Below are 16,677 nucleotides of genomic sequence, written 5' to 3'. Positions count from 1 at the left end.
GGCCTGTATAGTAGAGTAACATGTCACCAGGGCCTGTATAGTAAAGTAACATGTCACCAGGGCCTGTATAGTAGAGTAACATGTCACCAGGGCCTGTATAGTAAAGTAACATGTCACCAGGGCCTGTATAGTAGAGTAACATGTCACCAGGGCCTGTATAGTAGAGTAACATGTCACCAGGGCCTGTATAGTAGAGTAACATGTCACCAGGGCCTGTATAGTAAAGTAACATGTCACCAGGGCCTGTATAGTAAAGTAACATGTCACCAGGGCCTGTATAGTAGAGTAACATGTCACCAGGGCCTGTATAGTAAAGTAACATGTCACCAGGGCCTGTATAGTAAAGTAACATGTTGTCACCAGGGCCTGTATAGTAAAGTAACATGTCACCAGGGCCTGTATAGTAAAGTAACATGTCACCAGGGCCTGTATAGTAGAGTAACATGTTGTCACCAGGGCCTGTATAGTAGAGTAACATGTTGTCACCAGGGCCTGTATATTAAAGTAACATGTTGTCACCAGGGCCTGTATAGTAGAGTAACATGTTGTCACCAGGGCCTGTATAGTAGAGTAACATGTCACCAGGGCCTGTATAGTAGAGTAACATGTCACCAGGGCCTGTATAGTAGAGTAACATGTCACCAGGGCCTGTATAGTAAAGTAACATGTCACCAGGGCCTGTATAGTAGAGTAACATGTTGTCACCAGGGCCTGTATATTAAAGTAACATGTCACCAGGGCCTGTATAGTAGAGTAACATGTCACCAGGGCCTGTATAGTAGAGTAACATGTCACCAGGGCCTGTATAGTAGAGTAACATGTCACCAGGGCCTGTATAGTAGAGTAACATGTCACCAGGGCCTGTATAGTAGAGTAACATGTCACCAGGGCCTGTATAGTCACCAGGGCCTGTATAGTAGAGTAACATGTCACCAGGGCCTGTATAGTAGAGTAACATGTCACCAGGGCCTGTATAGTAGAGTAACATGTTGTCACCAGGGCCTGTATAGTAGAGTAACATGTCACCAGGGCCTGTATAGTAGAGTAACATGTCACCAGGGCCTGTATAGTAGAGTAACATGTCACCAGGGCCTGTATAGTAGAGTAACATGTCACCAGGGCCTGTATAGTAGAGTAACATGTCACCAGGGCCTGTATAGTAGAGTAACATGTCACCAGGGCCTGTATAGTAGAGTAACATGTTGTCACCAGGGCCTGTATAGTAGAGTAACATGTCACCAGGGCCTGTATAGTAGAGTAACATGTCACCAGGGCCTGTATAGTAGAGTAACATGTCACCAGGGCCTGTATAGTAAAGTAACATGTCACCAGGGCCTGTATAGTAAAGTAACATGTCACCACCTGTATAGTAGAGTAACACACCAGGGCCTGTATAGTAAAGTAACATGTCACCAGGGCCTGTATAGTAGAGTAACATGTCACCAGGGCCTGTATAGTAGAGTAACATGTCACCAGGGCCTGTATAGTAAAGTAACATGTTGTCACCAGGGCCTGTATAGTAAAGTAACATGTCACCAGGGCCTGTATAGTAGAGTAACATGTCACCAGGGCCTGTATAGTAGAGTAACATGTCACCAGGGCCTGTATAGTAAAGTAACATGTCACAGGGCCTGTACATGACACCAGGGCCTGTATAGTAGAGTAACATGTTGTCACCAGGGCCTGTATAGTAGAGTAACATGTCACCAGGGCCTGTATAGTAGAGTAACATGTCACCAGGGCCTGTATAGTAGAGTAACATGTCACCAGGGCCTGTATAGTAGAGTAACATGTCACCAGGGCCTGTATAGTAGAGTAACATGTTGTCACCAGGGCCTGTATAGTAAAGTAACATGTCACCAGGGCCTGTATAGTAAAGTAACATGTCACCAGGGCCTGTATAGTAAAGTAACATGTTGTCACCAGGGCCTGTATAGTAAAGTAACATGTCACCAGGGCCTGTATAGTAGAGTAACATGTCACCAGGGCCTGTATAGTAAAGTAACATGTCACCAGGGCCTGTATAGTAGAGTAACATGTCACCAGGGCCTGTATAGTAGAGTAACATGTCACCAGGGCCTGTATAGTAGAGTAACATGTCACCAGGGCCTGTATAGTAGAGTAACATGTCACCAGGGCCTGTATAGTAAAGTAACATGTCACCAGGGCCTGTATATTAAAGTAACATGTCACCAGGGCCTGTATAGTAAAGTAACATGTCACCAGGGCCTGTATAGTAGAGTAACATGTTGTCACCAGGGCCTGTATAGTAGAGTAACATGTCACCAGGGCCTGTATAGTAGAGTAACATGTCACCAGGGCCTGTATAGTAAAGTAACATGTTGTCACCAGGGCCTGTATAGTAGAGTAACATGTCACCAGGGCCTGTATAGTAGAGTAACATGTCACCAGGGCCTGTATATTAAAGTAACATGTTGTCACAGGGCCTGTATAGTAGAGTAACATGTCACCAGGGCCTGTATAGTAAAGTAACATGTCACCATGGCCTGTATAGTAGAGTAACATGTCACCAGGGCCTGTATAGTAAAGTAACATGTTGTCACCAGGGCCTGTATAGTAGAGTAACATGTCACCAGGGCCTGTATAGTAGAGTAACATGTTGTCACCAGGGCCTGTATAGTAGAGTAACATGTCACCAGGGCCTGTATAGTAGAGTAACATGTCACCAGGGCCTGTATAGTAGAGTAACATGTCACCAGGGCCTGTATATTAAAGTAACATGTCACCAGGGCCTGTATATTAAAGTAACATGTTGTCACCAGGGCCTGTATAGTAGAGTAACATGTCACCAGGGCCTGTATAGTAGAGTAACATGTCACCAGGGCCTGTATAGTAGAGTAACATGTCACCAGGGCCTGTATAGTAGAGTAACATGTTGTCACCAGGGCCTGTATAGTAAAGTAACATGTCACCAGGGCCTGTATAGTAAAGTAACATGTTGTCACCAGGGCCTGTATAGTAGAGTAACATGTCACCAGGGCCTGTATAGTAGAGTAACATGTCACCAGGGCCTGTATAGTAGAGTAACATGTCACCAGGGCCTGTATAGTAGAGTAACATGTCACCAGGGCCTGTATAGTAGAGTAACATGTTGTCACCAGGGCCTGTATAGTAGAGTAACATGTCACCAGGGCCTGTATAGTAGAGTAACATGTTGTCACCAGGGCCTGTATAGTAGAGTAACATGTCACCAGGGCCTGTATAGTAGAGTAACATGTCACCAGGGCCTGTATAGTAGAGTAACATGTCACCAGGGCCTGTATAGTAGAGTAACATGTTGTCACCAGGGCCTGTATAGTAGAGTAACATGTCACCAGGGCCTGTATAGTAGAGTAACATGTCACCAGGGCCTGTATAGTAAAGTAACATGTTGTCACCAGGGCCTGTATAGTAGAGTAACATGTCACCAGGGCCTGTATAGTAGAGTAACATGTCACCAGGGCCTGTATAGTAGAGTAACATGTCACCAGGGCCTGTATAGTAGAGTAACATGTCACCAGGGCCTGTATAGTAGAGTAACATGTCACCAGGGCCTGTATAGTAGAGTAACATGTCACCAGGGCCTGTATAGTAGAGTAACATGTCACCAGGGCCTGTTTAGTAGGGTAACATGTCACCAGGGCCTGTATAGTAGAGTAACATGTCACCAGGGCCTGTATAGTAAAGTAACATGTTGTCACCAGGGCCTGTATAGTAGAGTAACATGTCACCAGGGCCTGTATAGTAGAGTAACATGTCACCAGGGCCTGTATAGTAGAGTAACATGTCACCAGGGCCTGTATAGTAGGGTAACATGTCACCAGGGCCTGTATAGTAAAGTAACATGTTGTCACCAGGGCCTGTATAGTAGAGTAACATGTCACCAGGGCCTGTATAGTAGAGTAACATGTTGTCACCAGGGCCTGTATAGTAAAGTAACATGTCACCAGGTCCTGTATATTAGAGTAACATGTCACCAGGGCCTGTATAGTAGAGTAACATGTTGTCACCAGGGCCTGTATAGTAAAAGTAACATGTCACCAGGGCCTGTATAGTAGAGTAACATGTCACCAGGGCCTGTATAGTAGTAACATGTCACCAGGGCCTGTATAGTAGAGTAACATGTCACCAGGGCCTGTATAGTAGAGTAACATGTTGTCACCAGGGCCTGTATAGTCAGTAACATGTCACCAGGGCCTGTATAGTAGAGTAACATGTCACCAGGGCCTGTATAGTAGAGTAACATGTCACCAGGGCCTGTATAGTAGAGTAACATGTCACCAGGGCCTGTAGAGTAACATGTCAGAAAGTAACATTTCACCAGGGCCTGTTTAGTAAAGTAACATGTCACCAGGGCCTGTATAGTAGAGTAACATGTCACCAGGGCCTGTATAGTAGAGTAACATGTCACCAGGGCCTGTATAGTAAAGTAACATGTCACCAGGGCCTGTATAGTAGAGTAACATGTCACCAGGGCCTGTATAGTAAAGTAACATGTCAACATGTGTCACCAGGGCCTGTATAGTAAAGTAACATGTCACCAGGGCCTGTATAGTAGAGTAACATGTCACCAGGGCCTGTATAGTAGAGTAACATGTCACCAGGGCCTGTATAGTAGAGTAACATGTCACCAGGGCCTGTATAGTAGAGTAACATGTCACCAGGGCCTGTATAGTAAAGTAACATGTCACCAGGGCCTGTATAGTAGAGTAACATGTCACCAGGGCCTGTATAGTAGAGTAACATGTCACCAGGGCCTGTATAGTAGAGTAACATGTCACCAGGGCCTGTATAATAATAATAATAATATATGCCATTTAGCAGTCACTTACAGTCATGTGCATAGTAGAGTAACATGTCACCAGGGCCTGTATAGTAAAGTAACATGTCACCAGGGCCTGTATAGTAGAGTAACATGTCACCAGGGCCTGTATAGTAGAGTAACATGTCACCAGGGCCTGTATAGTAGAGTAACATGTCACCAGGGCCTGTATAGTAGAGTAACATGTCACCAGGGCCTGTATAGTAGAGTAACATGTCACCAGGGCCTGTATAGTAGAGTAACATGTCACCAGGGCCTGTATAGTAGAGTAACATGTTGTCACCAGGGCCTGTATAGTAGAGTAACATGTCACCAGGGCCTGTATAGTAGAGTAACATGTCACCAGGGCCTGTATAGTAGAGTAACATGTCACCAGGGCCTGTATAGTAAAGTAACATGTTGTCACCAGGGCCTGTATAGTAAAGTAACATGTCACCAGGGCCTGTATAGTAGAGTAACATGTCACCAGGGCATGTATCATAAAGTAACATGTTGTCACCAGGGCATGTATCATAAAGTAACATGTCACCAGGGCATGTATCATAAAGTAACATGTTGTCACCAGGGCATGTATCATAAAGTAACATGTCACCAGGGCCTGTATAGTAAAGTAACATGTCACCAGGGCAACAAGGTATGCATCCCACAGGGTTTTCCTATTCCCTCCATGGTCCACTATTTATAACTAGAGTCCTGTATAGGATCCTGTCAAACGTACTGCACTTATTAAAAAGCGAAGTATGGTTCTATTTGGGATGTAAACCCAACAGTGATGTTGTGACATGTTACCATGGCGTTAGATATTCCATTCCGTAACAGATATTGGCTTCCTGTTCCGAAACTGGCACATGTAGCCTACATTATGTCACCAGGGCCTGTATAGTAAAGTAACATGTCACCAGGGCCTGTATAGTAGAGTAACATGTCACCAGGGCCTGTATAGTAGAGTAACATGTCACCAGGGCCTGTATAGTAGAGTAACATGTCACCAGGGCCTGTATAGTAGAGTAACATGTCACCAGGGCCTGTATAGTAGAGTAACATGTTGTCACCAGGGCCTGTATAGTAGAGTAACATGTCACCAGGGCCTGTATAGTAGAGTAACATGTCACCAGGGCCTGTATAGTAAAGTAACATGTCACCAGGGCCTGTATAGTAGAGTAACATGTCACCAGGGCCTGTATAGTAGAGTAACATGTTGTCACCAGGGCCTGTATAGTAGAGTAACATGTTGTCACCAGGGCCTGTATAGTAGAGTAACATGTCACCAGGGCCTGTATAGTAGAGTAACATGTCACCAGGGCCTGTATAGTAAAGTAACATGTCACCAGGGCCTGTATAGTAGAGTAACATGCCACCAGGGCCTGTATAGTAAAGTAACATGTCACCAGGGCCTGTATAGTAGAGTAACATGTCACCAGGGCCTGTATAGTAGAGTAACATGTCACCAGGGCCTGTATAGTAGAGTAACATGTCACCAGGGCCTGTATAGTAGAGTAACATGTCACCAGGGCCTGTATAGTAGAGTAACATGTCACCAGGGCCTGTATAGTAAAGTAACATGTTGTCACCAGGGCCTGTATAGTAAAGTAACATGTCACCAGGGCCTGTATAGTAAAGTAACATGTCACCAGGGCCTGTATAGTAAAGTAACATGTTGTCACCAGGGCCTGTATAGTAAAGTAACATGTCACCAGGGCCTGTATAGTAAAGTAACATGTCACCAGGGCCTGTATAGTATAGTAACATGTCACCAGGGCCTGTATAGTAGAGTAACATGTCACCAGGGCCTGTATAGTAGAGTAACATGTCACCAGGGCCTGTATAGTAGAGTAACATGTCACCAGGGCCTGTATAGTAGAGTAACATGTAACCAGGGCCTGTATAGTAAAGTAACATGTCACCAGGGCCTGTTTAGTAGAGTAACATGTCACCAGGGCCTGTATAGTAGAGTAACATCTCACCAGGGCCTGTATAGTAGAGTAACATGTTGTCACCAGGGCCTGTATAGTAAAGTAACATGTCACCAGGGCCTGTATAGTAGAGTAACATGTCACCAGGGCCTGTATAGTAAAAGTAACATGTCACCAGGGCCTGTTTAGTAGAGTAACATGTCACCAGGGCCTGTATAGTAACATGTCACCAGGGCCTGTTTAGTAGAGTAACATGTCACCAGGGCCTGTATATTAAAGTAACATGTCACCAGGGCCTGTATAGTAGAGTAACATGTCACCAGGGCCTGTATAGTAGAGTAACATGTCACCAGGGCCTGTATAGTAGAGTAACATGTCACCAGGGCCTGTATAGTAAAGTAACATGTCACCAGGGCCTGTTTAGTAGAGTAACATGTCACCAGGGCCTGTATAGTAGAGTAACATGTCACCAGGGCCTGTATAGTAAAGTAACATGTCACCAGGGCCTGTATAGTAGAGTAACATGTCACCAGGGCCTGTATAGTAGGGTAACATGTCACCAGGGCCTGTATAGTAAAGTAACATGTCACCAGGGCCTGTTTAGTAGAGTAACATGTCACCAGGGCCTGTATAGTAGAGTAACATGTCACCAGGACCTGTTTAGTAGAGTAACATGTCACCAGGGCCTGTATAGTAAAGTAACATGTCACCAGGGCCTGTATAGTAGAGTAACATGTCACCAGGGCCTGTATAGTAGAGTAACATGTCACCAGGGCCTGTATAGTAGAGTAACATTTCACCAGGGCCTGTATAGTAGAGTAACATGTCACCAGGGCCTGTATAGTAAAGTAACATGTCACCAGGGCCTGTATAGTAGAGTAACATGTCACCAGGGCCTGTATAGTAGAGTAACATGTCACCAGGGCCTGTATAGTAAAGTAACATGTCACCAGGGCCTGTATAGTAGAGTAACATGTCACCAGGGCCTGTATAGTAGAGTAACATGTCACCAGGGCCTGTATAGTAGAGTAACATGTCACCAGGGCCTGTATAGTAAAGTAACATGTCACCAGGGCCTGTATAGTAGAGTAACATGTCACCAGGGCCTGTATAGTAGAGTAACATGTCACCAGGGCCTGTATATTAAAGTAACATGTCACCAGGGCCTGTATAGTAAAGTAACATGTCACCAGGGCCTGTATAGTAGAGTAACATGTCACCAGGGCCTGTATAGTAAAGTAACATGTCACCAGGGCCTGTATAGTAGAGTAACATGTCACCAGGGCCTGTATAGTAAAGTAACATGTCACCAGGGCCTGTATAGTAAAGTAACATGTCACCAGGGCCTGTATAGTAGAGTAACATGTCACCAGGGCCTGTATAGTAGAGTAACATGTCACCAGGGCCTGTATAGTAAAGTAACATGTCACCAGGGCCTGTATAGTAGAGTAACATGTCACCAGGGCCTGTATAGTAGAGTAACATGTCACCAGGGCCTGTATAGTAAAGTAACATGTCACCAGGGCCTGTATAGTAAAGTAACATGTCACCAGGGCCTGTATAGTAGAGTAACATGTCACCAGGGCCTGTATAGTAGAGTAACATGTCACCAGGGCCTGTATAGTAAAGTAACATGTCACCAGGGCCTGTATAGTAAAGTAACATGTCACCAGGGCCTGTATAGTAGAGTAACATGTCACCAGGGCCTGTATAGTAGAGTAACATGTCACCAGGGCATGTATCATAAAGTAACATGTTGTCACCAGGGCCTGTATAGTAGAGTAACATGTCACCAGGGCCTGTATAGTAGAGTAACGTGTTGTCACCAGGGCCTGTATATTAAAGTAACATGTCACCAGGGCCTGTATAGTAGAGTAACATGTCACCAGGGCCTGTATAGTAGAGTAACATGTCACCAGGGCCTGTATAGTAGAGTAACATGTCACCAGGGCCTGTATAGTAGAGTAACATGTCACCAGGGCCTGTATAGTAGAGTAACATGTCACCAGGGCCTGTATAGTAGAGTAACATGTCACCAGGGCCTGTATAGTAGAGTAACATGTCACCAGGGCCTGTATAGTAGAGTAACATGTCACCAGGGCCTGTATAGTAGAGTAACATGTCACCAGGGCCTGTATAGTAGAGTAACATGTCACCAGGGCCTGTATAGTAAAGTAACATGTCACCAGGGCCTGTATAGTAGAGTAACATGTTGTCACCAGGGCCTGTATAGTAAAGTACCATGTTGTCACCAGGGCAACAAGGTATGCATCCCACAGGGTTTTCCTATTCCCTCCATGGTCCACTATTTATAACTAGAGTCCTATAGGATCCTGGTCAAACGTACTGCACTTATTAAAAAGCGAAGTATGGTTCTATTTGGGATGTAAACCCAACAGTGATGTTGTGACATGTTACCATGGCGTTAGATATTCCATTCCGTAACAGATATTGGCTTCCTGTTCCGAAACTGGCACATGTAGCCTACGTTATGGGATTTGTGCGAGTGCTGCAGGAAATCTGATGCTACACGTCAATGTAGAGGCAGAGCGAGTGAGACGTGGTTATTCCATTATTTTCAGTCACTAATTAGTATCAGAGTTGCAGATAGGGGGAGGGGGGGGGGGAGCAGATTAGAGTGGGCCCTAATTACGCCCTAGTGACTATGGTTTGTGTTCCAAATGGCACCCTATTCCCTACATAGTGCATTACTTTTGACCAGGGCCCTATGGGAAAGGGTCAAAAGTAGTGTTACTAAATAGGGAATAGGGTGCCATTTGCGGGATTCTGTTGATTGTGTTGACTCTGCTGTCTGCTCCTCAGGCTGCATAGCCTACTCTGTTTTATTGATTTACTGAGCACACAAAGCAAAGCCACATATTTCACACATGTTTGTTTTTTAAAGTATAATTTGTAACAAATTAATCAAAGCACAATCATGTATAATATATAGGTCAATTTAAAATATATTCATTGACCTATATATATGAATATATTATAAATTGACCTATATATATATATATGAATATATTATAGATTGACCTATATATATATATCCATCAATTTATAATATATATATAGGTCAATGTATAATATATTAGTATATATATAGGTCAATTTATAATACATTCATATATATATATATATATCCATCAATTTATAATATATTCATATATATATATATAGGTCAATTTATAATATATTCATATATATATATAGGTCAATTTATAATATATTCATATATATATATAGGTCAATTTATAATATATTCATATATATATATAGGTCAATGTATAATATATTCATCAATTTATAATATATTCATATATATATAGGTCAATGTATAATATATTAGTATATATATAGGTCAATTTATAATATATTCATATATATATATATATATCAATTTATAATATATTCATATATATATATAGGTCAATTTATAATATATTCATATATATATATATCCATCAATTTATAATATATTCATATATATATAGGTCAATTTATAATATATTCATATATATATAGGTCAATTTATAATATATTCATATATATATATCCATCCATTTATAATATATTCATATATACACTACACTATATAGGTACATTTTACTGCAAGAACAGACATTGTTAAGTAAAAGCTAGTATGCTGATATCATAGTCCACTGAAGAAGGGTGAATATGAAACTACTAATGGGAATAACATATATAATATATACATACTTCTGAGCTATGAAAACATGGTCAAAGGTACATAACCTGTTCGCATTTCAGATGGAGATCACATGAAACAAGAAACATAATCAAATTATAATAGCAATATAATAAGAAGAAGAATAATAATAAAAAAGTTGACAATAAATATATATCAGACCTGTTTTCACCGGTATTTCACTTGCTTTCAAAGACATTTTCAAAATAAGTATTTGGATATGTTTTTCTTTGATGAAAATACAAGTAGTTTAATATTTGATTGTATTTGGAAATACACTTGGAAAGTATTGGAATGCATTTGTAAGTATATTTTTATATAGGAAGTTATTTGAAAATAGTTTCAAATGCAGTAACTGATTGGCCACATTATTTGTAACTAAAAACTGAAGAAATATGCATATATTTGAATCCAGGTCTGATATAATGTACAAGTCAAAAGTATGGACACACAGACTCATTCAAGGGTTTTTCTTTATTTTTACTATTTTCTACATTGTAGAATAACAGTGAAGACATCAACACTATGAAATAACACATATGGAATCATGTAGTAACCAAAAAAAAAGTGTTAAACAAATCAAATTATTGTCGGTGCCTCTCCTTGTCACATGACTTCCGGCGCCGACAGAGATGGCCGCCTCGCTTCGCGTTCCTAGGAAACTCTGCAGTTTTTTTTTTTTTTTTACGTGTTATTTCTTACATTGGTACCCCAGGTCATCTTAGGTTTCATTACATTACATTTAGATGCACTATTGTAAAGTGGCTGTTCCACTGGATGTCATAAGGTGAATGCACCAATTTGTAAGTCGCTCTGGATAAGAGCGTCTGCTAAATGACTTAAATGTAAATGTAAATTACATACAGTCGAGAAGAACTACTGAATATAAGAGCAGCGTCAACTCACCATCAGTACGACCAGGAATATGACTTTCGCGAAGCGGATCCTGTGTGCTGCCTTTCACCCAGGATAACGGAAAAACTGCATTGTTGGTTAAGGATTTGTAAAGTAAGCATTTCACTGTAAGGTTGCATTGGGCTCATGTGACAAATACAATTTGATTTTCATAACGTCAAAGTCTGTTTCAGTCGTCCCCTGGACAGAATATGCAGAAGGCAAACAATAAGTTGGCCAGTACGTTGAGACCAATCAGAGGTCTGTTGACTATGACTCAGGCCAAGTCACCCATCTTCATATGGGTACAGGTGGCATATTAATTAAGGAGGACAGGCTCATAGTAATGGCTGGAACGGAATAAATTGATTTTCTTGTGCCTGATACCATTCCATTCACTCCATTCCAACCATTATTATGAGCCGTCCTCCTCTTACCAGCCTCCTGTGGGACGCATACTTTTTTTCCTGACAAGCCAGAGCGATATGTTATAGCAGTGATATCTTCTCTCTCAGCTTCCAGGTGCCCAAATGCTAGACGCCCCACCAGAGAAAGGGATTTCAAGTGTCTCTCTCAGACGCCGGGAAAAAAAGAAAATGTAGCATTAACCTATTTACATCGTAGATACAAAACAATTAACGATATGTAACAAATAAAAAGGAAGTGATGTCAATGTAGAACATTACATAATCGAAAATGATTGGCACCCTTGATAAAAAAAAAAGAGCAAAGAAGACTATAAAATAAATAACACAAATACTGAGCTATATTTAATGCAAAATAAAAAAATAAAAAATGTTTTTAAATAATGTAATTTCATAGTAATATTTTTTTTCTCTCAAAAGGATAAAGGTCAAAATTATTGGCAGCCCTGTTTTCAATACTTTCAATATGAAAAAAAAGAGCAAAGAAGACTATAAAATAAATAACACAAATACTGAGCTATATTTAATGCAAAAAAAATATATATATATATATTTTTAAATAATGTAATTTCATAGTAATATTTTTTTTCTCTCAAAAGGATAAAGGTCAAAATTATTGGCAGCCCTGTTTTCAATACTTCCAATATGTCACCTTGCAATGATAACGGCACCAAGGACCTCTTTCTCAGGATGTTGCAATGATAACGGCACCAAGGACCTCTCTCTCAGGATGTTGCAATGATAACGGCACCAAGGACCTCTTTCTCAGGATTTTGCAATGATAACGGCACCAAGGACCTCTCTCTCAGGATGTTGCAATGATAACGGCACCAAGGACCTCTTTCTCAGGATGTTGCAATGATAACGGCACCAAGGACCTCTTTCTCAGGATGTTGCAATGATAACGGCACCAAGGACCTCTCTCTCAGGATGTTGCAATGATAACGGCACCAAGGACCTCTCTCTCAGGATGTTGCAATGATAACGGCACCAAGGACCTCTTTCTCAGGATGTTGCAATGATAACGGCACCAAGGACCTCTCTCTCAGGATGTTGCAATGATAACGGCACCAAGGACCTCTTTCTCAGGATGTTGCAATGATAACGGCACCAAGGACCTCTCTCTCAGGATGTTGCAATGATAACGGCACCAAGGACCTCTTTCTCAGGATGTTGCAATGGTAACGGCACCAAGGACCTCTCTCTCAGGATGTTGCAATGATAACGGCACCAAGGACCTCTTTCTCAGGATGTTGCAATGATAACGGCACCAAGGACCTCTCTCTCAGGATGTTGCAATTATAACGGCACCAAGGACCTCTCTCTCAGGATGTTGCAATGATAACGGCACCAAGGACCTCTCTCTCAGGATGTTGCAATGATAACGGCACCAAGGACCTCTCTCTCAGGATGTTGCAATGATAACGGCACCAAGGACCTCTTTCTCAGGATGTTGCAATGATAACGGCACCAAGGACCTCTTTCTCAGGATGTTGCAATGATAACGGCACCAAGGACCTCTCTCTCAGGATGTTGCAATGATAACGGCACCAAGGACCTCTCTCTCAGGATGTTGCAATGATAACGGCACCAAGGACCTCTTTCTCAGGATGTTGCAATGATAACGGCACCAAGGACCTCTTTCTCAGGATGTTTTATGAGATTGTAGATGTGACGGATCTCAGACCTGTCCTCCACACAGAAGCTTTACAGATCCTTGATATCCGTTGGCTGAGCTTACGGACTCTTCAATTTAAACCAACAGGTTTTCAATGGGGTTTCAAGTCTGGTGCAAAATGTTGTTTTTGTGGTCAATTTAACAATTTAATTGTGAATTTTGATGTATTCTTGAGGTTATTGTCTTGCTGGAAGATACACTTGCAGGTTTTAGGCTAAAATATCCTGGTACTGGGTAAAGTTCATGATGCTATTGACCTTAACAAATAAAGGCCCCAGGACTAGTGGAAGCAACATAGCCCCATAACATCAAAGAGCCACCATCCTTGGTGTTCTTTTCCATCCTTGGTGTTCTTTTCCATCCTTGGTGTTCTTTTCCATCCTTGGTGTTCTTTTCCATCCTTGGTGTTCTTTTCCATCCTTGGTGTTCTTTTCCATCCTTGGTGTTCTTTTCCATCCTTGGTGTTCTTTTCCATCCTTGGTGTTCTTTTCCATCCTTGGTGTTCTTTTCTGCTTATGCATCCATAATTCCATACCAAACCCACCACTGGTGTGTGGCCAAACACCTCTATTTTCATGTCACCATAGCAACGCTTCCGAGCCAACGCCGTTTAGCAAACTCCAGGCGTTTACGTTTGTTGGGTGACAAAGCAAATCAAATCAACATTTTATTTGTCAAATGTGCCGAAATACAACAGGTGTGGACCTTACTGTGAAATGTTTACTTACGAGCCCCGAACCAACAATACAGTTCAATAAATAGAGTTAATAGAATATTTACTTAATAAACAAAAGTTTACAAAAAATAAATAATGGGGGGGTCAATGTAAATAGTCCGGGTGGCCATTTGATTAGTTGTTCAGCAGCGTAACGCTAATAATCAGGAAGCAGGAACAAGGAGGGCATTTAATAAATAGATAAACAAGGAACAAAACAAGAAACAAAACAGGAAACACGAGTAATGTACAGACATAAAACACAGAAACAGTGTCAATTCCTGAGGAAAGAACCAAAGGGAGGGACAGATACAGGGAAGATAATCAAGGAGGTGATGGAGTCCAGGTGAGTGACAGATACAGGGAAGATAATCAAGGAGGTGATGGAGTCCAGGTGAGTGACAGATATAGGGAAGATAATCAAGGAGGTGATGGAGTCCAGGTGAGTGACAGATATAGGGAAGATAATCAAGGAGGTGATTGAGTCCAGGTGAGTGACAGATACAGGGAAGATAATCAAGGAGGTGATGGAGTCCAGGTGAGTGACAGATATAGGGAAGATAATCAAGGAGGTGATGGAGTCCAGGTGAGTGACAGATATAGGGAAATCAAGATAATCAAGGAAGATAATCAAGTGATTGAGTCCAGGTGAGTGACAGATACAGGGAAGATAATCAAGGAGGTGATGGAGTCCAGGTGAGTGACAGATACAGGGAAGATAATCAAGGAGGTGATGGAGTCCAGGTGAGTGACAGATATAGGGAAGATAATCAAGGAGGTGATTGAGTCCAGGTGAGTGACAGATACAGGGAAGATAATCAAGGAGGTGATGGAGTCCAGGTGAGTGACAGATATAGGGAAGATAATCAAGGAGGTGATGGAGTCCAGGGGAGTGACAGATATAGGGAAGATAATCAAGGAGGTGATGGAGTCCAGGTGAGTGACAGATATAGGGAAGATAATCAAGGAGGTGATGGAGTCCAGGGGAGTGACAGATATAGGGAAGATAATCAAGGAGGTGATGGAGTCCAGGTGAGTGACAGATATAGGGAAGATAATCAAGGAGGTGATGGAGTCCAGGTGAGTGACAGATATAGGGAAGATAATCAAGGAGGTGATGGAGTCCAGGTGAGTGACAGATATAGGGAAGATAATCAAGGAGGTGATGGAGTCCAGGGGAGTGACAGATATAGGGAAGATAATCAAGGAGGTGATGGAGTCCAGGTGAGTGACAGATACAGGGAAGATAATCAAGGAGGTGATGGAGTCCAGGTGAGGGACAGATAGAGGGAAGATAATCAAGGAGGTGATGGAGTCCAGGTGAGTGACAGATAGAGGGAAGATAATCAAGGAGGTGATGGAGTCCAGGTGAGTGACAGATAGAGGGAAGATAATCAAGGAGGTGATGGAGTCCAGGTGAGTGACAGATACAGGGAAGATAATCAAGGAGGTGATGGAGTCCAGGTGAGTGACAGATACAGGGAAGATAATCAAGGAGGTGATGGAGTCCAGGGGAGTGACAGATATAGGGAAGATAATCAAGGAGGTGATGGAGTCCAGGTGAGTGACAGATATAGGGAAGATAATCAAGGAGGTGATGGAGTCCAGGTGAGTGACAGATATAGGGAAGATAATCAAGGAGGTGATGGAGTCCAGGGGAGTGACAGATATAGGGAAGATAATCAAGGAGGTGATGGAGTCCAGGTGAGGGACAGATACAGGGAAGATTTGGTTTGGCTGGGGGGAATGGGATGTGGAGTCGGAGGTGTAGGCACACCTCTTCTTGTTCATTTTTATTTACCAGTGTTATTATTGAAAAAGAAATCACTGTAATGTGATCACTATGATCCTCTTAGTTCACGTTTTATTTTGAGTGGCAGCTCACAGGTAAATGTTATATAAACTGAGTTGATATGAATGTTGTAGCTGTAAAAAATGACAAAACAAAAACTTGGTCACAAAATAAAAAAAAGAGAGAGAGAGATATTGAAGAAGAAAGAGAGATGAGTATTGCAGGGTCAGTGGTGGTAAAAGAGCATGAGGCCGAGGTGCTGCCTACCAGCCTGAGCTCCTGATTTTCTGCTGATGGGAGCTACGTCCTCAAGCCATCTGCTTCCAGCCCACTGTGGGGATAGCTACCTGTCAGCTTCAATGTGCTCACTGAGCAGAAAGGGAGACTTTGCTGCGGCAGAACTTTCTCTCTTTTCTCGCTCTCTTCTCCCCCCCGTCTCTCTGCCACCATCCCTCTCTCTCTGCCACCATCCCTCTCCCCCTCCCACCCTCCCTCCAACCCTCTCACCCTCCCGCTCCCTCCCTCTCCCAATCTCCCTCTGCCACCCTCCCTCTCCCCCACCCTCCCTCCCCCTCTGCCAACCTCCCTCTCCCTCTGCCACCCTCCCTCTCCCCCACCCTCCCTCTCCCTCTGCCAACCTCCCTCTCCCTCTGTCACCCTCCCTCTCCCACCCGCCCTCTCACCCTCCCTCCCTCCTCTCCCTCTCCCACCCTCCCACTCCCT

The 16,677-nt window shown here is 42.7% G+C and overlaps 1 long non-coding RNA gene across 1 annotated transcript; it reads left to right on the top strand.

Moving 5' to 3' along the window:
• Positions 1-14,958: 14,958 nt before the first annotated feature.
• On the top strand, positions 14,959-15,865 carry LOC127931207 (uncharacterized). The gene is made up of 3 exons (XR_008140371.1): positions 14,959-15,098; positions 15,147-15,386; positions 15,675-15,865. It is a non-coding gene; the product is annotated as an uncharacterized LOC127931207 (long non-coding RNA).
• Positions 15,866-16,677: the final 812 nt, after the last annotated feature.

The sequence above is a fragment of the Oncorhynchus keta genome, chromosome 7, assembly GCF_023373465.1.
Source record: "Oncorhynchus keta strain PuntledgeMale-10-30-2019 chromosome 7, Oket_V2, whole genome shotgun sequence".
In the NCBI taxonomy this organism is placed as follows: Eukaryota; Metazoa; Chordata; class Actinopteri; order Salmoniformes; family Salmonidae; genus Oncorhynchus; species Oncorhynchus keta.
Note: the sequence above shows the minus strand (reverse complement) of the source record. Positions and strands in the feature narration are given on the sequence as shown.